This window comes from Capra hircus, chromosome 8, assembly GCF_001704415.2.
Source record: "Capra hircus breed San Clemente chromosome 8, ASM170441v1, whole genome shotgun sequence".
NCBI lineage: Eukaryota > Metazoa > Chordata > Mammalia > Artiodactyla > Bovidae > Capra > Capra hircus.
This window is the reverse complement of record NC_030815.1, coordinates 97,556,697-97,578,978: the sequence shown is the minus strand read 5'-3', so window position 1 is coordinate 97,578,978 and position 22,282 is coordinate 97,556,697. Positions and strand designations below refer to the sequence as shown.

Below are 22,282 nucleotides of genomic sequence, written 5' to 3'. Positions count from 1 at the left end.
CCAGGAGTCTTGGTGAGTAGGACTCCAACCCCACACTGGTTCTCTCACTCCCTCTTGATAGTTGTTCGATGAGAAACACACGTTCTTTGCTCCTGCTGGAGTGCTTGCCCTCCAACACAGCCTACCACCAGCAGAGCCAGCCATGCTGGCCCCCTCCATTGAGATTTTCCACTGTGTCTCCCAAAGTCAAGAAACATACGTCAAGTTTCTGGGTGGTTCTGTTGAAACTCTTCTCAGTAGGCTTGAGAAGAGTTTCAGGGCACTCTCTCTCCAACACACACACACACACACACACACACACACACACACACACACACACACTTTGTTGACACACATGGAGAGTACTCACACCACAGCAGCAGTTTTCTCCAAAGACATTCTCCATCAAAGTTCCTCTTTCTTAATTTTCAAAACTGGATATTTTCATATTCTAAAGGTGAATAGGGATTTAAAGAGTAACAGCCTTTTAAACAACCATTTCCTTTAGAAATTTGCATCTAGACCTGGAATCTCACTTTGAAATGTTGTATCTGTCGAATCTTAGTAACAATCAACTCTCATGATTTAACATTTTCACCAGTTTATATTATCCTTGTTTTCAAATAGCATTTATCTTCATTATGATCCTATAGCATTATTTCCCAAAATTTTATTTTTAATGGTGTTTTAGTACTAAAATGAGTTTCCTATTGCTGCTGTTATAAATTACCACAAACTTTGTGGTGTAAAACAACAAAAATTTATTGTCTTGTAGTTTTGGAGGTCAGAAGTCCTAAATCACTCTCAGTGGCCTCAAATCAAAGCATTGGCGAGGCTGTGGCTTCTTCTGAAAGTTTCACAGGACGATATGTTTCTTTGCCTTTTCCAGCTGCCTACAGTCCTTGGCTTGTGGCCCTACATTACTCCAGTTTCTGTTTCCATTGTATTGCTTCCTCTCTCTCTCTGCTTCCACTGTCAGATTGCTTGCTGTCACTCTGAGTCTTTTGCCCATACCTCTGTGATGACATTGTACCCATCCAGATAATCCAGGATAATCTCTCCATCTCAATATTCTCCACCTAATCATATCTTCAAATTTCTCTTTGCTGTAGAAGGTGACATATTCATAGGTTCTGAAGACTAGGACCTGGATGTTTAGAGGGGCAGCCAGGGGTATTATTTCATGGACTACACCCACATTTTGGATGTCTCACAATTTAATTAATTTTGTTTTCAACTCTTTTTAAAAAATATTATTAAAAGTGCTATAGTGAGATTCCTAATAAATGAAAACCTTTTTATGAATTTCTCTGATGGTTTCCTCAGTGTAAGTTCCTAGAAGTGGAGTTAATGGGTAAAAACATTTTGAGGACTTTTGATTCACCTTGCCAAAATCCTTCCTAGAAACATTTTGTAAAATGTTAACTGTTTCATATATAGAAGTCATGCCCTATTTTCAAGATAGTTTAAACATTTGTTATCATTTATTTTTAAATAATTGTTTTCTTTGTTCCACTTAGATCTGTAAAATATGGAATTTGAACTGTTGGCTATGTAAGCTGAGGATCATAAGTATTTTTCTCCCCATCCTTTTAGCCATGTTCCCTAATATATTTTGGTGAATATTATTGAATTTTATTGCTTCCTTTGCTGTGTAGTAAGTCTTATACTATTTTATGATTGTTCTAGAACTTTGTTATTTTTGACTGATACAGCTGTCTAGTCTTATGACAATATGTTCCAGTTTTAATGATAATAGTATTATATATGCTTTGATAGGCGAACTGTATCTTATTTCTCTTGTTTTAAACTTGTTCTGCACTATTTTATTCCTTTAAGTCATTCTCTTCTGAATAACTTTACACTCATTTCCCTAATGTAAAAACTATGATCATAATAATCTATGATTCTGATTCTGATATATTATGATAGAATACTATCATAGAATATTATGATTCTATGATTATGATAATCTGATATATTTATTTAGGAAGATCTGACATCATTGTTCATTCATCTCATCTGGAAACTTAAAATATCTCTTGATTTTGTAAAATTTTCTTTTGAATTTCTATAAAATTTTAAGTTTCATTTCCATAGATTTCACAATTTTATTAAAGCTATCTAGGAGTATATTTTAATATGAATATAATCAATCTTTTCCACTACATTTTTAAAATAGACATTATTGCTAACTAGAAAAGTTATTGATTTTATTTTTAATCTTAATTACCAATTTACTGGCTAATTTACTCAGCTCTCTTACTAGTCCTAATAGTTTTCCCCTGACTTTTTTCCTTTACCTTGACAGTATGTAGTCAATCATTTAAAAATAATAATTCTATGTCCTTCCCCCAAGATTCTTGCTTTATTTTTCTGATTCTTGCTTTATTGTATTGGCTAAGGTGTCCAGAAAAATAATAAATGTTAATGTAATTGATGGTATCCTTGTCTTTTTAAATTAATACATGAATTTTAATGTTTCTGGCATTTCACCATAAACCTGGACAAAGTAGGTTTTCTTCTCATAGAAGCACTCAAATATTGTTCTAATTACATACCCTAAATTTCTTCATTAGAATTATTAGAAAAATGTATGTCAATAGCCCAGAAATATAACAGACAACTTTTGTGCATTTGCAACAGCATTTTAGGACAAAGAAAAAACATGTGCTTTGGAGTCAGGGCACTTGGGTTTGAATGTTTGTTTTAGCACTTACTGGGTGGACAATTTGCACAAAACACTTTCAGCTTTTATTTCTTTCTTTTTTCAGTGTAGGTGATAATATTCCTTTATAAGACTGTACTGAAGATTCAATAAGATATCGGAAAAATACCTAGAGCAGTGCCTGGTAGACAGTAGGGTCTGGGCACGGAAGGTATCCTGTGTACATTGTTTTGTTCTGTAAAACATGGATTGCAAACCTGCAGAATGAATTTTAATAGAAAGGTGAGACCTTGCTGGTGGCCTCAATGGACTTCGTCCTCTGTGCCTGCATGCTAAGTCGCTTCAGTCCGACTCTTTGCGACCGCATGGACTGTAGCCCACCAGGCTCCTCTGTCCATGGGGATTCTCCAGGCAAGAATACCGGAATGGGTTGCCATGCCCTCCTCCAGGGGATCTTCCAGACCCAGGGCTCGAACCCACACTCTCTTACGTCTCCTGCTTTGACAAGTGGGTTCTTTACAGCTAGTGCCACCTGGAAAGCCCTTGTCCTCTACTTACATACAAACTAAACGGTTAGTACAGTCTCTCCTAGTTGGGAAATTTCTGAAAATTCTATTACTCTCTAATTAGAGCCACAATAGCACCCATTTCTCAGATTCTGGGGCATGTGGCTGTCAAAGCAGTCCTTGACCCAGTAGGATTTCTGCAGAAGGAAGAGGAGAAGCCCCTGGGAGCCTGGGTAGCAGCTGTATTTTCCTCGCTGGCCCCTCCTCTGGGAGAACTGCGTGTTGTTGCAGTTGTACTGTACTGTTCTACCGCATGGATTCATAGTTAACATTTTTCTTCCAGGCACATTTAAAACATTTGGCTCACATCCGACTTGAGCTGTTTTATAAGGGCAATAACCGAGACCAGGGTGTGCTCTTGTCAGCAAGCAAAGCACGCAGCAGAGGCTGCCAAAGAGTTTCCTGCTCAAGGGGCCACCCATCCTTGGCTGCAGGACGCATGGCTGGAGCTCATGGCAACTTGCACACAGCAAGAGCTGGAACTTTCTGTTCTCAGGGCTCGTGCTTTGGATTCCATCCTTCAGGCCTGCTGCACTGATCAGTGGAGGCTGTTGTGTTTGCGCTTATTTGGGACTAGCTCAGAACACATGTCACAGCACTGGTTCAAGGCTTAATTCAAAGGCTTGGATCTGGGAACATTCTCTTTAAAGACAAGTGAGAGTTAGCTAGCAGACACAGTTCCCACGAATCAGCTGAAGGGGAGACAGGCATCCCTTCAGCCCACTCTCTGTGAATTAACTTCTGGAATGGGCAGACAGCATAGATGCCAAGTGGAAGGTTCCAACACTGCCACCCCACCCTCTTTGAAGTCCACCTTGGCAGGAGCTGATCTCTTTTCATGTGTTATTTGTTGCCAAGGACTGTGACGGGGAGGACCTTAGCAGATTGCTGAGGCTGTTTTTTCAGGATTTCCTTTGATTGGAAGCTGTTGGCTGTGCCTTCTGCCACTGGCTCCATCACAGAGCAGAGGGCTCGGCATGTCCCCCAAGTGACAGCTGCCTTGCCAACACAAAGGAGGTGCTGGCTGTGAAAGGGCCTTGAGCTCTAAAGAACTGCGCAAGGGATGGGATATTGTTACTGCTTCCTTTGCCAGTAGGGAGGCAGTATAATGTTATGAGTAGAAAGAACAAAGGCTCAAGCCCAAGAGATGCAAGCTGAAATGTCAGCTATTTCATTGATTCGCGGTGTCCTCTTGACCTCAGTCTTCTCATCTGTAAAATGGCCATGAAAACATTGACCTCCCGCCCCTCTCCCAGAACTTTTAGTCAAGAATTAATAAGATAGATATGTAGAGTGTTTAGCTCCTTTCTTCTGAATTCCAAAGTTAGTCTAGAAATTTTAATGCAGTCTGGGTTGCTCTTTATGTTGTGCAGTCGCTGTCAAGTTCGACTTTTTTGTGACCCCATGGACTGCAATGTGTCAGGCCTCCCTGTCCTTCACTATCTCCTGGAGTTTGCCCTTAATACTCTCTTTATCATCTTCATTTATTCATTATTCAGTCAATCAGCATTCAATACAAAAGTTGGACCGCTTAAGTGCCTTTAAAATTTTAGGTGATGTTCTTTCTAAGTGCTAGGAATAAAAAAAAAGTACATATTCAAGACATGTCTATCTCAAAGATAAAAAAATGAAAATGACATTAAAAACGTAAAGGATATTGTGATGGTTGAAGATTCAGGAAGTAAAGGGTAAACAAAGGTATATACCTTTATATGAAAATACTTATACAAATTTATGGAGTAACAGAGATTTTATGGCAGAACGGACATTTAACCAAGGGATGACATCAGTAGATAGAGAACAACATAACGTATTTCAGAATTTAGAGACAAGGACCCTTTGAAACGTGATTGAGAGTGATTCACGCTTAGAGATGGGCAGTCAGTCCAAGGGCTGCTATGGAAAGGATAAAATGTCATCTTATCAAAGAACACAGGTAATGAAATTCAACCAGGTCTTACTCAGCTGAACTGCCTTTGCCAGTTGGGTGCAAGGATAGGCTTACTCAATCATGGCCTGCCTGAAAGCTGGAACTGGGAGTGGACTGCAGAAGGATAGATTCTGTCTCCTTATCCTACTTCTGTAAGACCTGCTTCTGTTTCTCTTTGACTATTTCGTTACTGCATTCACCCAATCTTTAGGTTGAACAAAGGATTCCAGGCTGAGTTAAGACTCTGTAAACCATTGCAGTGTACCCTATTACCCAGGAAGAAGTTTTCTGAAAGATGAGTTTCATTGCTGGTAACAGGAATTTGCATTGTGATTTACAGAATTTCCGTTTCTTCTTCTTTGCCTCCCCCTTCATTGTCGGAGGATACCTGTTGTCCCAGGAGCTCCTTGAGAGCAGGCACTTTGGCTAGTCATCATTTTACCCTGAGTAATTAGTGGAATACTGGACAGACAGTTGCTATTCATGTACTACTCAATACTGCCATCCAAATGATCACTTTAGTATACATATTTGACCAGCTACTTGCCCAATGCTACTTAATATTCTCCAGTAAAAGCTTATAAAGGGTCTGGCACTGGGTGTGGGGATGAGGAAGGAATATTAAACACAGCAGGAGACTAAGAAGGAACGTCTCCTTTCCTTATGATGCAAGTTGCAGTTTAATCTCAAAAGAATTGACCGGACAGCCGAGGTGGACAAGGAGTATACCAGGAGGAGACAAAGGATGGACAATCATTCTAAGTGGACAATAGACGTGGTCTTCCCTAAGTTTTCTGCTCCTACTCACAGAATTTACATATTTTCATCACAGGTTCCTGAAAATATTCCGAGGAGATAAAGATGCTTGGATATTAATCCTTCTTTCTAGTAAAAAGTCTTTTTAAGGAACTCTACTGGGGCCAGAACAATACCAGAATACCCACTTTAATAACACCTTTTATTAGGGAAAAGTCGTGGGAACCCAGGATGGCATAGAATGCTCAAACCAGATTAATAAATAAAAATAAATGCATAGAATGCTCAAACCAGATTAATAAATAAAATTGCTAAGGTCACATTTATGCCTCAGGAAACAGAACTTACATGTTTTCATCACAGGTTTCCTGAAAATATTCCGAGGAGATAAAGATGCATGGATATTAATCCTTCTTTCTAGTAAAAAGTCTTTTTAAGGAACTCTACTGGGGCCAGAACAATACCAGAATATCTGCTTTAATAACACCTTTTACTAGGGAAAAGTCGTGGGAACCCAGGATGGCATAGAATGCTCAAATCAGATTAATAAATAAAATTGCTGAGGTCACATTTATGCATCAGGAAACAAATTCAAAGAAAGGAAATGAGTTGGCCAAATTCTCACAGAGGTTATTGCCTTGGATCAGGGCCCATATTCTTAAACTCCTCATCAAATACTGTTCATACTAAGATCATGTGTGAAATGGCATCTTTTATCTAATTTAAGCTTGAGTTGATCATAATACTGTAGTAGAACAATTTACCCAGTTTATAAAGAAGGTACCTGAGTCTTGCAGAGATTATCTGAGCCTTTATGCCTTCAAGGTCATTTAGGATCAACTCATTCTTTGATTTCACCTTGAATGAGTGTCTCATAGTTGTCTCCTTAGTGAAAGGACAGTGATAGTGATAATAGGAACACTCTTCATGTTCCTGCCATTCCGTCTCAGGGCAACCCAGGAAATAACCCCTGGCTCTCCACCATTTACATATCGTATGTGGTATCAGGCATAATGATTGGCATTTAATCCTCTGACTAATAGACTCCTGAAATTATCTGGGGGAAAATACCATTAAATCTCTTCTTGCGTAGATACTCAACTTGATATGTAATTTCTCTGGATTTAAATCACAAGTATAGTATCCATGTATATTAATGTATATTATTTGAAGTTGAATCAACCTGATCAAAAAGACTATTCCTTTTATAACTTATGATTGATAACAATTTTTTTTGTCCCATCTAATTACTGCCCTTATCAATGTAATAAGAAAGCAATCTACAAGTGTACAGCACTTGAGTGTGCATTGCCTAATTACTCATCAAGTTAAACTTTAATTCTTGGAGGCCATCATGGATACCACAGGAAGTGATTTTGGAAATCAACTTTTTTGCATGATCGTTATTTGTCAGTAGTGGCTTTGTTCACATCAACACCATATCTTACAAACTAGAAAGGTAGTCAGAGCTGGATGAATGTGGAGGAAATGTGATAGCCTGATTGTTTTCAGTATCTGTGGGTATGAGGCACTGGAGGGTGAGAGAGTAAATATGTACACGACCATGTTTATGAAAAAAAGTAGCAAGTCAAATAAGAGGAAGAATTTCTTCTGCGTTAGGTGGCCAAGATGAGGTCAGGGTCAATATTGGTGTTGGCACTGCCAAGTTCAGGTTTTGCATGAAGCTAATTTACTCAAGATGTATTGGTGACAAAAGGCTTATCAAACACAGAATGTTTTATTACATAGGTTGGTTTGTTTGACAAAAGTGACACCCATCTTCTTTCACAATGCTACTGCAAAATTTATATCCGGCCTTGCAAAATTTTATATTGACAGCCAAGACTGAAGTATGCAAATTTATTGAACATTTGACATGCTTCTCATCACTTAAAAAAAAAAAAAGGTGTTTCTTTTCTCAGGAAACAGGGATGTTTATTTTTATCCCACAGAAACAAAATGTATTAATATAATAAAGGCTATGTAGATATATAATCTGGGAGTTCTAACACATATTTATTGAATCTGACAATATTTTATATACTAAGAGAAGTACAGATAGTGTTGTTCTGTTTTTACTGTTTGGTAAATTAATATATAATGAATTTGAGATACTTATCAACTTTTTCTATTATTTTGTGTGCTAAGTTGCTCAGTTGTGTCTGACTCTTTTTGACCCCATGAACTATAGCCTGCCAGGCTCCTTTGTCCATGGGATTTTCCAGGCAGGAATGCTGAACGAGTTGCCATTTACTACTCCGGGGGAATCTTCCTGACCCGGGGATCGAACCTGTGACTCCTGTGTCTCCTGCATTGACAGGTAAATTCTTTACCACTGAGCCACCTGGGAAGCACTTCCAGTGGCATTTTCTGTTACTTTAGGCAACTGTAATAGGCAACCATCTGGTAAAGCCAACCAGCATTAAAGCTTGGAGTTCTAAGAGACCAGCTCAGTAGAACATTTTATGGGTGAATTTACCCGTTTATAATTTATTTGATGTATTTATTCATTCAGTTTCTGCCAAATTTCCCATAAAAGTTTTGCCACCAAAAGCCTTTGAAAAAGAGGGAAATTTTAAAAATGTTAACAAAATTCTATACACAGGCAGTTTCTACAGGTGAGGACCAAACTGAGCTGAGTCTTTTGTTAGTTAATACAAAAAAAAAAAAAAAAAGGAAAGGAAACAGAATGTAAAACAGAATGTATCATCACTATCAGAATAAGAAGTGTGCCTCTACATAGGTTGTGACAAAATTTTCCCACGCAGTAAACCAAAAGAGAAATTCATCTACTGTTTTATGAACACACACACAGAGGACATTTAAATAACAGTCATTATTGTCCACAGAACCATTGAACCAACTATGATACAAATGAGAGGAGCAATGAAGTTCCTTTTTGTATTATTCCTTGAGTTTTCAAGGGTAGTGACTGGTCACAGAAAGGTTAAGGTAATTTGTAGCTCATTTCCAGGCTTTACAAACAGTGAAATACTCTGATTAAAAATGATGGCACTTCCTAAATGAATTGCCCTTCCATGAAGATTGGCTCCTAGTGGGAGAAGTTTCCAAATTACTTTTAAGGTGACTGACCAAGAAGTTCATTCGCAGCCGTATTCTCTCATATGCTCTGTGTACCCCCCTCTGATGAACTCCTACTCATGCTGAACCAGAGCTATCACAGCTTCCTTAGAAATCTACCCACCTGTTGAAATTTTAAACCTGGGCCACACCAGTCAACTCCATTTATTCCTCTTAACTGCAGGCCTTCAACTGTTTGGAGATGGCGGTCATGAGTGGTAGCTCCAAATTTCTGTGTAGACAGGTTTCAGGCGGGGTATTCTGATTGCTTAAGGAGCCAGAGGACTTGGAGCACTACATTTCTGTGGCAAGCATGCTATTCTGACGTCTTCTGTGTGTTGATTTGTGTTGATTTGGAGATGGAGGTGTTATGGAGATTAGGGGTTGATCCTTGATTATTCTCACCCCAGCCTTTCTGTCATCAAGAGGGTTTGGAAACATACAGGCAGTGCCTACTGACCTATGGGCCCACTGGTATATGGGCAAACAAATTAGGATAACTCTACCCCCAACTCCTATCTCTCAGCTACCTGAAGAGAATATCAAGAAAGGCACTTCTGCCTGACTTCATATGTGAAGACAGCTTCCCTCTAAGCCCATGTTGCATCCGAGGGAAGTAAGTGGCTCAAGATTCAAGTGTGCCAGGTTAAAAACCAGCTAATAAAGATTGTTTAGGCAAAAGGGATGGATGGGCTGGCACATAGCATCGTTATGCTCGCGTGTGCTTCTAAGAGACATCTTATCTTATGTGGTTGAGCTATATCACAAAACCCAGGTTTATGTATAGTATTAATATAACCTCTTTGTATTAGGGGTGGAGGAATGAGCTAATCTGATCTATGGCATGTTGACTCTGGAGCATCAGTGTCTTCCTGAGCCTGTTGTTCATTTCAGTTCAGTTCAGTTCAGTTCAGTTCAGTCACTCAGTTGTGTCCATCTCTTTTCGACCCCATGGACTGCAGCATGCCAGGCCTCCCTGTCTATCACCAACTCCTGGAGTTTACTCAAACTCATGTCCATTGAGTCGGTGATGCAATCCAACCATCTCATCCTCTGTCGTCCCCTTCTCCTCCTGCCTTCGATCTTTCCCAGCATCACGGTCTTTTCAAATGACTCAGTTCTTCACATCAGGTGGCCAAAGTCTTGGAGCTTTGGCTTCGAGTCTCTGAAATGGGTAACATAATTCCAGTTAGATTCTTTCTGACCTCTCAACATCTTCCCTGACAGGAATGCCAAAATCTACAATCATAATATTGACAGTAACCATCTTTTACATCTCTCTTGTTTGGCAGTGATTGAGGAAACTTGACATTTGTTCCTTACAGCATTCCTAATATGGTGGCATTAAAAACCCTATTTTACAGCACACAAGACTGTGGTTCAAATAGGTGATATGATTTGCTTTCAGTTGTATAGCTAGTAAGTTTCTGTAGCTTTGGGCAAGTTTTGACTCCTTCACTTACAGATGGGTCTTTTAAGGTGGGTGAAGTTCAAAGACAGTAAATGGTGACTGAGCTTGAGAATGGAACTTTCTCTGTGAAGGAACAAAGGGGTTAAAACCTGAGGCCAGAAAGAGGAGGTGAGGCAAGAAGAGGCAGAGAGAAGCTGCTGCCCTGGGAAGTGATTCAGCACTGTCTGGACTCACTCTTGACTTTCTCATTTTCCCGTTCACTGCTTGCTCCTCTTAGACCTTCCTTAGCAGAATTAAGTAAGGTTAGAAGCTCTTGTCCTGTCTTCAGAAGGTCTGGGTTGGTAGACCTAGATTAGGTCAGCTCCAGGCTTTGGGGAAAGCCCTTTGCACTTGCGTTGACCTGCTTTCTCTTCCTGGGCTGCCTTTTCCTCTGCAGAGGAGTGCTCAGATTTGAGGAACTAAGGTACCAATTTAGGCAGTGACATGGCTGGTAAAAGTTTAACAACAAAAGGATATATAAGACAAGAGAAAAGAAAACCAAGTCCCGATTTATAGCATTTGCCAAATTCTGTGGTGTGAATATCTTTATCATGACCGATATCAAACAACCAACTTGACCTCAGTTGACTCACAGAATTCCTGAAAATTTAGCGATCTGTCCACACAAAGCCAGAACAAGCTTCTCCAGGACAACACTGGTTAGAAAAATGGCAAAGGAAGACAGGAAACTGGCTAAGGCATTTTCCATGCAACTCAGCCTGGATCATCAAGGAACTACAGAGATATTAGGCCTAAGTGGCATAGTTACAAAGACTGTGTGTAGCTTGGACTCTATCCTTGGGATATTTATTTGCCTTAGAAACTGCAAGGCTGACAGGTCAAAATAGGATGTCCAGAATTCTCTAATATTCTTATATTTCTCTCACTCTCAACAGACATCTGTGTATGTGTGTGTATTGGAGATCAAACCAGTCTATCCAAAGGAAATCAACCCTGAATATTCACTGGAAGTACTGATGCTGAAGCTGAAGCTCCAATACTTTGGTCACTTGATGCAAAGAACCAACGCATTGGAAAAGACCCTGATCCTGGGAAAGATTGAGGGCAGGAGGAGAAGGGGACGACAGAGGATGAGATGGTTGGATGGCATTATCGACTCAATGGACATGAGTTTGAGCAAACTCCAGGAGATAGTTAAAGACAGGGAAGCCTGGCTTGCTTCAGTTCATGGAGTCACAAAGAGTCAAACATGACTTAGCAACTGAACAACAACAAAAACGTTTGTGTATATGTATGCACATATCCTCACAAATATGCAAACTCCCCATTGTATGAACCCAATTTATAAGCTCCAACCTGAGTAAAGCAGATGTTGAGACACTGGGCAGTAATGAAATAGCCATGTATTTGATTCCCAGCTCTTTTACTTAGTCAAGTTGCTTAAGCTCTGTCAGTTTCTTTATATGTAAATTAGGGATAGTAAGTACCTGGGCTTCCCTCATAGCTCAGTCGGTGAAGCATCTACCTGCAATGCAGGAGACACAGGTTTGATTCCTGGGTCAGGAAGATCCCCTGGAGAAGGAAATGGCAACCCACTCCAGTATTCTTGCCTGGAGAATCCCATGAACAGAGGAGCCTGGTGTGCTACATCCATGGAATTGCAAGTATCAGACACAACTAAGTGATTAAACCAGCAGTAAGTACCTGATGGGCTTGGTCTAGAGATTAAAAAAGATAGTAGTGGTTTAAAATTTGTTAACATCCAGTAAATAGTAGCTGCAGTTTTTCATCACATACCCACTGTGACAAATTCTCAGCTGTTATCAATCAACATCTTTCCTCCCTGTCCTCTGTGGACACTTCAGGAATAAGCTGCAAAGTACATGATGGCAGAGTGACATTTATTTGGTTCCTGTTTAAACTGAGTGATAGGGGTGTTGATAATCTTTGTGCATTTTTTATTTAAATAATTTTCCCACACATTCAAATAATAATAGTTGTCACCCTTTACAGGCCTGGGAACCGAGCTTATCTGCTTTGCCACAAAATGGTACCTGCCTGAGTAAACACAAATACAGAGTGGAGAGACCAAGTCTTTGCTCAGCATTTGTAACCTAATTCGCTAAAGCAAACAGATAATATGGCCACCAGGCTTAGCCTTCCAGAGCAATTTTAATCACAAAAGCAATGATTTATAAGTCTTTAAGATGCAAATAAAACATTGTTAAATTGTCCCAGGGGGTATCTTAAATCCTTAAAGAAAGAACTAGAGTGTCAGTTAATATGGACACGTATTTAGAATAGTTCCTGAGAACCAAGGATAGACGCTAACGTCTAATCATTCTCTATAACTTGATACATTTATTTTTTAAAAATTAGTTTCCGTTTTTATCAATGAGAGTCACACATGTAGCTTAAAGAATCAAATAATTCTACTCGCAAGTATGTACACTCATTCTTTTAGTATATTCTTTCATGTTTGCTTCATGTCATCTAAATTACATGCTACTTAATTTTTATTTTAATTTAGGGATTGTAAATTAACTTCCAATTACGGAAAACGAGGACTTAAATCTCTTTCACCCTCTGCTACATTTAATCCAGGCACACTTTTAACTCCTTTTTGAGCCCAAGATAACTGCTCTAACAGTTATGCTCTAACTGTGGTCTGACCAACTTTCAGTATTTACATTTCGATGATTATATAAATATTATTCAGAGTTGATTCATGTTATGTATTTCTATTCCTGCACAATCTTTTGGTCTTCCAAAAACTTTTCCTTTTGGCTTAAATTTCTACACACATATCACTAATTTATCCCTCAATTTGTCTCAAGTTATGACTACTCTCTTAATACGGTCTAATACATTAGCTAATACTGATTTCATCTTGAAGAAATACTTCAGAGTCCCCTGAAGTTCTCTCATGTAGACAGGTTTCTCTCCAGACCTCTTGCATGATTGACACTCTGGGACCCTCACCTTTCTCTTGGTGACTCCCCTTTGCCAGTCTCCCATGGTGGATCCACTGTGCCCTGGATTCTAGTTCTTCCTTAATTTTCTCTCTCTTGGTGATGTACATTCTCAAATAGCTTCCTGAGGTGTTACAGTCGGTCATTTTTTGGAGACCTTTTAAGTTTGAAAAGGGCTTCCCTGATAGCTCGGTTGGTAAAGAATCCGCCTGCAATACAGGAGACCCCAGTTCAATTCCTGGGTCAGGAAGATTAGCTGGAGAAGGCGTAGGCTACCAACTCCAGAATTCTGGCCTGGAGGATTCCATGGACTGTATAGTCCATGGGGTTGAAAAGAGTCAGACACAACTGAGTGACTTTCACTTAAGTTTGAAAATATCTTTATTTTACGCTCTCAGTTCATTGATGGCTTGGCTAGGTATAGGGGCTGCCCTGGTGGCTCAGATTGGAAAGAATCTGCCTGGAATGCTGGAGACCTGGGTTCAGTTCCAGGGTTGGGAAGATCCCCTGGAGGAGGGAATGGCTACCTACTCCAGTATTTTAGCCTGGAGAATCCTGTGGACAGAGGAGCTTAGTGAGCTACAGTCCATGGGGTCATAGAGAGTCGGACAGGACTGAACAATTAACACTTTCACATTTGCTTGCCCAGGTATAGCATATTCATCAAGAGATCAATTTTGAATCAGTTCAGTTCAGTTCAGTCGCTCAGTCGTGTCCGACTCTTGGCGACCCCGTGAACTGCAGCACGCCAGGCCTCCCTGTCCATCACCAACTCCCAGAGTCCACCCGAACCCATGTCTATTGTGTAGGTGATGCCATCCAGCCATCTCATCCTCTGTCATCCCCTTCTCCTCCTGCCCTCAATCATTCCCAGCATCAGGGTCTTTTCCAATGAGTCAGCTCTTCGCGTCAGGTGGCCAAAGTATTGGAGTTTCAGCTTCAACATCAGTCCTTCCAAAGCACACTCATGACTGATCTCCTTTAAGATGAACTGGTTGGATCTCCTTGCAGTCCAAGGGACTCTCAAGAGTCTTCTCCAACACCACAGTTCAAAAGCATCAATTCTTTGGCACTCAGCTTTCTTTATAGTCCAACTCTCACATCCATACATGACTACTGGAAAAACCATAGCCTTGACTAGACAGACCTTTGTTGGCAAAGTAATGTCTCTGCTTTTTAATATGCTGTCTAGGTTGGTCATAACTTTCCTTCCAAGGAGTAAGTGTCTTTTAATTTCATGGCTGCAATCACAATCTTCAGTGATTTTGAAGCACCCCCCAAATAAAGTCTGCCACTGTTTCCCCACCTATTTGCCACGAAGTGATGGGACTGGATGCCATGGTCTTAGTTTTCTGAATGTTGAGATTTAAGCCAGCTTTTTCACTCTCCTCTTTCACATTCATCAAGAGGCTCTTTACTTTTTCTTCACTTTCTGCCATGAGGGTGGTGTCATCTGCATATCTGAGGTTATTGATATTTCTCTCAGCAATCTTGATTCCAGCTTGTGCTTCTTCCAGTCCAGAGTTTCTCATGATGTACTCTGCATAGAAGTTAAATAAGCAGGGTGGCAATATACAGCCTTGACGTACTCCTTTTCCTATTTGGAACCAGTCTATTGTTCCATGTCCAGTTCTAACTATTGCTTCCTGACCTACCTACAGGTTTCTCAAGAGGCAGGTCAGGTGGTCTGGTATTCCCATCTTTTTCATAATTTTCCACAGTTTATCGTGATCTACACAAAGGCTTTGGCATAGTCACTAAAGCAGAAATAGACGTTTTTCTGAAACTCTCTTGCTTTTTCCATGATCCAGTGGATGTTGGCAATTTGATCTCTGGTTCCTCTGCCTTTTCTAAAACCAGCTTAAACATCTGGAAGTTCACGGATCACGTATTGCTGAAGCCTGGCTTGGAGAATTTTGAGCATTACTTTACTAGCATGTGAGATGAGTGGAATTCTGTGGTAGTTTGAGCATTCTTTGGCAATGCCTTTCTTTGGGATTGGAATGAAAACTGACCTTTTCCAGTCCTGTGGCCATTGCTGAGTTTTCCAAATCTGCTGGCATATTGAGTGCAGCACTTTCACAGCATCATCTTTCAGGATTTGAAACAGCTCAACTGGAATTCCATCACCTCCACTAGCTTTGTTCATAGTGATGCTTCCTAAGGCCCACTTGACTTCACATTCCAAGATATCCGGCTCTAGTTGAGTGTGAGTGATCACACCTTCATCATTATCTGGGTCATGAAGATCTTTTTGTACAGGTCTCCCGTGTATTCTTGCCACCTCTTCTTAATATCTTCTGCTTCTGTTAGGTCCCTACCATTTTTGTCCTTTATCGAGCCCATCTTTGCACGAAATGTTCCCTTTGTTATCTCTAATTTTCTTGAAGAGATCTCTAGTCTTTCCCATTCTGTTGTTCTCCTCTTTCTTTGCATTGATTGCTGAGGAAGGCTTTCTTATGTCTTCTTGCTATTCTTTGGAACTCTGCATTCAAATGGGTATATCTTTCCTCTTCTCCTTTGCTTTTTGCTTCTCTTCTTTTCATAGCTATTTGTAAGGCCTCCTCAGACAGACATTTTGCTTGTTTGCATTTCTTTCTCTTGGGGATGATCTTGCTCCCTGTCTCCTGTACAATGTCACGAACCTCCGTCCATAATTCATCAGGCACTATGTCTATCAAAATCTAGTCCCTTAAATCTATTTCTGACTTCCACTGTATAGTCATAAGGGATTTGATTTAGGTCATACCTGAATGGTCTAGTGGTTTTCCCCACTTTCTTTAATGTAATTCAATTCAATTTTGAATATATTGCTCAATTTTATTCTTGCTTTCAGATGTGCTTAGAAAAGTGTGCTACTTTGCTGGTTGTTGGTTCTTGTTATTTAGACATTTTTTTCCCTTGCTGAAAGGTTTTAAAGATTCTTTTTGTTCTCAGCAATCTAAGATTTTGTGTTAATGTGTTTTAATATAGATATACTTTCAGCTATTATGCTGAATCCATTCAACCTGAGAACTTCATCCCTCAATTCTGAAATTTTTTCTCGATTTATTTCTTTAATGATGTCTGTCCTTCTATTTTATATCTTGTTTTTTCTGAGTTTCTTGTTTTTCAGATGTTATACCTTATGGAATGACATCTATTTTTCCTCTTCTTTTATTTATTTTTCTTTCTGGACAATTCCTCGGATTTACCTTTAATCCCCTCATTTAATTGTTTTTGGTTTATACTCTCATTTAAAATTTTTTCCTATGTGATTTTTGTTCTCATTTCTTATATATTGTTCTTATTTCATTGGTGTAAATTCATCTTCATCTCTTAGAAAAAAATTGATGATAATTTTCTGAAATTTTCATGTCCCTGCTTAGGCTACATTTCTTGTTTGCTTATTAATTTGATCTTTGCACTTCGTGTTAGTTGCTTTCCCCAAGTAACTCATATTTAAGTGTGGGACACTAAAAAGCTCTATGTACATGGGAGGATGTTCCATGAGTTTCAGCATATGTTTTTCTGTTTGGGCCATCTCATTCCCTAGTGTTAGTATTTGTAGGCTTCTTCCTCTCAAAATGATCAGATTCCCCAGTGAATTTCCCTCCAACCTCCTTCCTGGAGAATACAAGCCTAATTGTTGCATCCCAGAAGCCATATGAGGGAAAAGTCTGAGTAACAACATGTATGTACATTTGTAGTCAAATAACCCCTTTTCAGATGGCACCCACTTTTCAACTCTGTGCAGCGTTCTCTAATCTTAAAATGTGCTGTTTAGTCTCATCAAAGAAAAAAGGCTCCAATTTTCTGCCAGGTGAATATTCTGCATGGTGAAAGGAAGGGTATCTCACTGATTTTCAAATATGCTTTCAAGCAGTCCTCCTGTATTGAACTCTCTTTACAGAGGTACCTAATGCTGCCAAGCCTGGACATTCTGCAGCTTTCTTTACTGCTGGCTTATAATTCAGCTTAACTGGGACTGCTAATTCAGTCCCATCTGCTTTCCATCTTCCAAAAAAAGTATTTCTGTTTTCTCCTGTTTTTATCCTTGTGGATTTCTGTCTTTATTTCTCAATCCCTAAACTTGTACAAGGACTTCCCTGTAGCTCAGATGGTAAAGAATCTGCGTGCAATGCCAGAGACCTGGGTTTGATCCCTGGGTCAGCAAGATCCTTTGGAGAAGGGAATGGCAACCCATTCCAGTACTCTTGCCTGGAGAATCCTATGGACAGAGAACCCTGGCAGGCCACGGTCCATGGGGTTTCAAAGAGTTGAACACGACTGAGCGACCAGCACTGCTGCTCCTAAACTTGCCCAAGTGGAGTTTTGAGACAGAAGGAGAGGAAGACGCGCGCACGCTCAGTTGCTCAGCCGTGTCCGACTCTGCAGCCCCCGTAGCCTGGCAGGCTCCCTCTGCCCAGGGGATTTTTCCAGCAAGAATACTGGAATCAGTTGCCATTTCCTCCTCCAGGGGATGTGTACAATTTATAATCAAAGCTTGTATTTACATCTCAAATAATTTTCCCTCAGTTGTAGTCACTGTATTTTTCCCCTACCTTATTTTAATCATTTTTTCCCACTATATCATCATCTTCAAGTCTGATTAAACATGATGTGTGAAGTAGCTACTAGGAAACAGGCACTATACTGACTGTTGTAGATACACAAAATCAAGAACACGACTCCCCCTTGAGAAGTTTTGGTGATACTGATTGTACAAATATCAAGTTATTTTGAAATAGCCATTCTGCTGAACTTAAATGTATATACCAGTTTCATCTTGATTTTCCCATCTCCCTTTTGGTTAATATAAATGTTTACAATTTTCCCTGTGTCTTCCAATGGCAGCAATGTGCAGATAAGGCCCTTTGCTTTTGTAGTCCGTATATCTTTATGTTTCACCTCTAGGATCCATCAGCCTCTCTGTCATGCCTTGTTCCCGCTTCATCCCTATCATGCACTATACCTAATGGATCTTCTTGCTGCTTTCCTTTTTTTTACATGACACACAATTAGCATACTTACAACATTTAAGAAAAATCCTTTCATTTTAAAATATGTAGTCCCTTTGTTGCAAACTAAGATGTAAAGAGATGGTCCTTGCTTAATGGAAGCGCTTGCTTTGTTAGAGAGATGGATATGTAACCAATAATTTCAAGATAATATATCATGTGCACTACTAAATGCGATTAGAAATGAGTTACTCACTCTTCAGATGAAGGAAAACTTCCTGGAGATGGTAGCAGCTGAGCTGTTTTGAAAAAAGGAATAAAAGTTGATCAGGAACTTCCTGTAACACTTGATCGGGTTATATTCCTCACTATGTTGAAAGCGTATTAATACAGGGCCAATGTTTGGATCACTTCTTGAATGCTTGAACTCTGGTGTGCTGCAGTCTATGGGGTGGCAAAGAGCTGGACACAGTTTGGCAACTGAACAATAACTTGAATGCTTCATATCGAGAGCAGTGCCTAGCACATGGTAGAAGCTCAATAATTGCTGTATGATACAAAGATAAAGTGTAGAAGTCTGAGTTAAATCTATACTGTGCTCAGAACTTTCCCTGAATTAAAGACAAGTAGATTAGTACATAAGACCAATAGTACAACCTGACTTTCCTATTACAATTTTGATTAACTAGCAAGTTATTTACTATTTTATCCTTTTCTTAAAAAAACATATTTTTTTAAATGAAGTATAGTGGTGATTTACAATGCTGTGTTAGTTTCAAGGGTATGCATGTGTGTGGACTGTAACCCCCCATGCTCTTCTGTCCATGGAATTTTCCAGGCAAGACTACTGGAACGGGTTATCATTTACCACTTTAGGGGATCTTCCTGACCCAGGGACTGAACTCGAGTCTCCTGCATTCACGGGTGGATTTTTTTTTTTTTTAACCACTGTGCCACCTGGGAAACCCTTCAAATGTGGGAAACAGCCTATAATGGAAACAATATATATTTTTAAAATCCTATTTACTTTTCCAAAATTACCTTGCATGTACCCACTAACTTGATTGGAGATATTATACTTGATAAAACCTTGTAAGATAATCAGCTATTTCTCCTTCTCCAAAAGAATTCTATCATTGTAATTTTCAAACAAACAGAAAAATTTAGTGCTTTAACCCTAGACTCAGAGCAGACACAGTCACACTTTATCTCCTGTGATCCTCACCACAGCCCTGAAGTGCAGAACCTCGGGTTACAAATGAGGAAACTGAGGCACAGGAAATATAAGTTCCTTGACAAGGCCACATGAGTAGAAAGTGGCAGAACTGTGATTCTCTGGGGGCAACCCCCAGAGTAGATAAAATGTCTCTAGTAAGCTCTTATCCATGCACATGTTGTTGTTTAGCTGCTAAGTTGGGTCTGACTCTTTGAGACCTCACAGGCTATAGCCCACCAGGCTCCTCTGTGAATGGAATTTTTCCCAATAAGAATACTGGAGTGGGTTGCCATTTTTCTACTCCAGGGGATCTTCCTGACCCGGGAATCGCCTGCTTTGGCAAGCAGATTCTTTACAGCTGAGCCACCAGGGAGGCCCTGGGTAAGCACATACTTTTACTTATCCCACTTGCAATGGTAAACACATATGTTGCTATTAATTGAATTTGATTCATTTCTGCCTTCCCAGGGCCTCCCAGGTGGCTCAGCTGTAAATGCAGAAGACCTAGGTTCCATCTCTGGGTTGGGATGATCCCCTGGAGGAGGGCATGGCAACCCACTCCAGTATTCTTGCCTGGAGAATCTCCATAGACAGAGGAGCCTGACTGGCTGCAGTCCATGGGGTTGCAAAGAGTTGGACATGACTGAGCAACTAAGCACTAGCACTAGAACAGTTCCCTGGGGTCATAAACTCTGATTTTAGCTTACTGTTGTATCTCCAGCACGGATCCAGGTAAGACAAAAAGCTCAATAAATATTCATTCAGTATATTCAATCAATGAATCCAGGTCTCTTTCTCTATCTGACTTTCCATTTAGAGATTTTCAGTTTCCGCGGGACTACACTTCTCCAGTTCTCTGGAAAGTTGTGTTTAAGCTGGCCAGAGGACAGAGGTGCTGACCAATTGTGTGTAAGTTGACCAAAGGTGTCGTATCTCTCTAATACAAAGGAATATCAAAGTTCAAGCAATTTACATTTCTTCCTCATTTGAGTTAGAAGACTACAACTTGTCCTCAAATCTAATGCAGTTAAAGGAAATAGAATTTATGATAAAAATGGAGGTTTTAAAAGCATAAGAGTAAAGGGAACCCTGGAGTATTTTTCCATATCTGTTAAAATGTGACTAAGAGAGGAACTTCCATACTTATCATTTAAATTTTAAATCGTCTTTAATTCCTTGTATACAGCAGAGGAAGAACTGGGGATGGAAACTGGAAGGCAGGTATCCAGCCCCAGCCTAGGCCATCTGAAGACTTGTAGGGATAGTTATTTAGACACATCTCCTACTTTAACCAACTTTCCTGGTGGCCCAGCTGATAAAGAATCTGCCTGCAATGTGGGAGACCTGGGTTTGACCCCTGGGTTGGGAAGATCCCCTGGAGAAGGGAAAGGTTACCCACTCCAGTGTTCTGGCCTAGAGAATCCCATGAACTGTATAGTCCATGGGTTTGCAAAGAGTCAGACACGACTGAGCAACTTTCACACACTTTGATAAGCTCACTTTTAGATAAACCTTATATTGCAATGTGCCTTCTGCTTGCCTTCACTCTCAGTATTTTAACTGAAACTCTGTTGTATAGTTGCTCACTCATGTCCAACTCTTCTTCGACCCCATGGACTGCAGCCTGCCAAGCTCCTCTGTCTATAGGATTTTCCAGGTAAGAATACTACAATGGGTTGCCATTTCCTACTCTAGGGCGTCTTCCCAACCCAGGGATCAAACCTGCGTGTCCTGCATTGGCAGGTGGATTCTTTACCGCTGAGCCACCAAGGAACCCCTGAAACTCTAGCAGTCAATGCGTGATGCTCTGAAGTGAGGCCCCATTGCGGGCATGAAGGCATCCTTTCTCACTAGCCGCGGTCTGTAAGTGCTACCGTTCCTCCCTCTCATTCCTGCAGAGCAGGGTGAGCATCGGAACAACGACAGGAAAGGAGAGAAATTGTCGGCAGGACTCTGGTGGCTGCCCTCTGGAGCTCTCAGAATCGTAGGTTCCCAGAGATTTCCCTCCTCTGGCTTCCTTTCTCTCCTGTCATGTCACAATTATGTATTAGCATGTAAAGGTCTTGGTTACCTTGTTCTTGGTCCGATCCTCGTCTTTTGCTGGTATTTGCTGCAAATTTTTCTTGTTTTTGCACATATGTTTTGGCCACAGTCTGTGCTAAGTACTTCATCTGGATTATCATTAACCTTTATAGTCATCCAATGAGGTACTTCCACTGCGTTATTATCTCTATCTTACAGAAGAGGAAATGGTTTAGAGAAGTGATTTTACTTATCCAAGTTAAATAACAAGAGTTAGAAACTGCACCCCACTCCAGTACTCTTGCCTGGAAAATCCCATGGATGGAGGAGCCTGGAGGGCTGCAGTCCATGGGGTTGCTGAGGGTTGGACGCGACTGAGCGTCTTCACTTTCACTTTTCACTTTCACGCATTAGGGAAGGAAATGGCAACCCACTCCAGTGTTCTTGCCTGGGGAATCCCAGGGACAGGGGAGCCTGGTGGGCTGCCGTCTATGGGGTCACGCAGAGTCGGACACAACTGAAGTGACTTAGCAGCAGAAACTGAAGTCATCCACAGAAACCATGATACCGGAGTCCACATTTTAAAACCTATATTCTGTCTCAGGGATGATTTTTTTACCTGGACAATCACACCATTCTTCTATCTGTCTTTTTGACTTCAATCTGATTCCCAATATTCCAATCTCTAAATGAATTTTTACAAAACTTGATTTAGTACTCCTTAAATATATGCAAACATAA

General features: G+C 40.3%; 1 long non-coding RNA gene across 1 annotated transcript; it reads right to left on the bottom strand.

Annotated features, from left to right (window-relative positions):
* Positions 10,126-21,800, bottom strand: LOC108636648. Its single transcript, XR_001918507.1, has 3 exons — positions 21,591-21,800; positions 18,560-18,602; positions 10,126-10,145 (listed from the first exon to the last, which is right to left on the bottom strand). It is a non-coding gene; the product is annotated as an uncharacterized LOC108636648 (long non-coding RNA).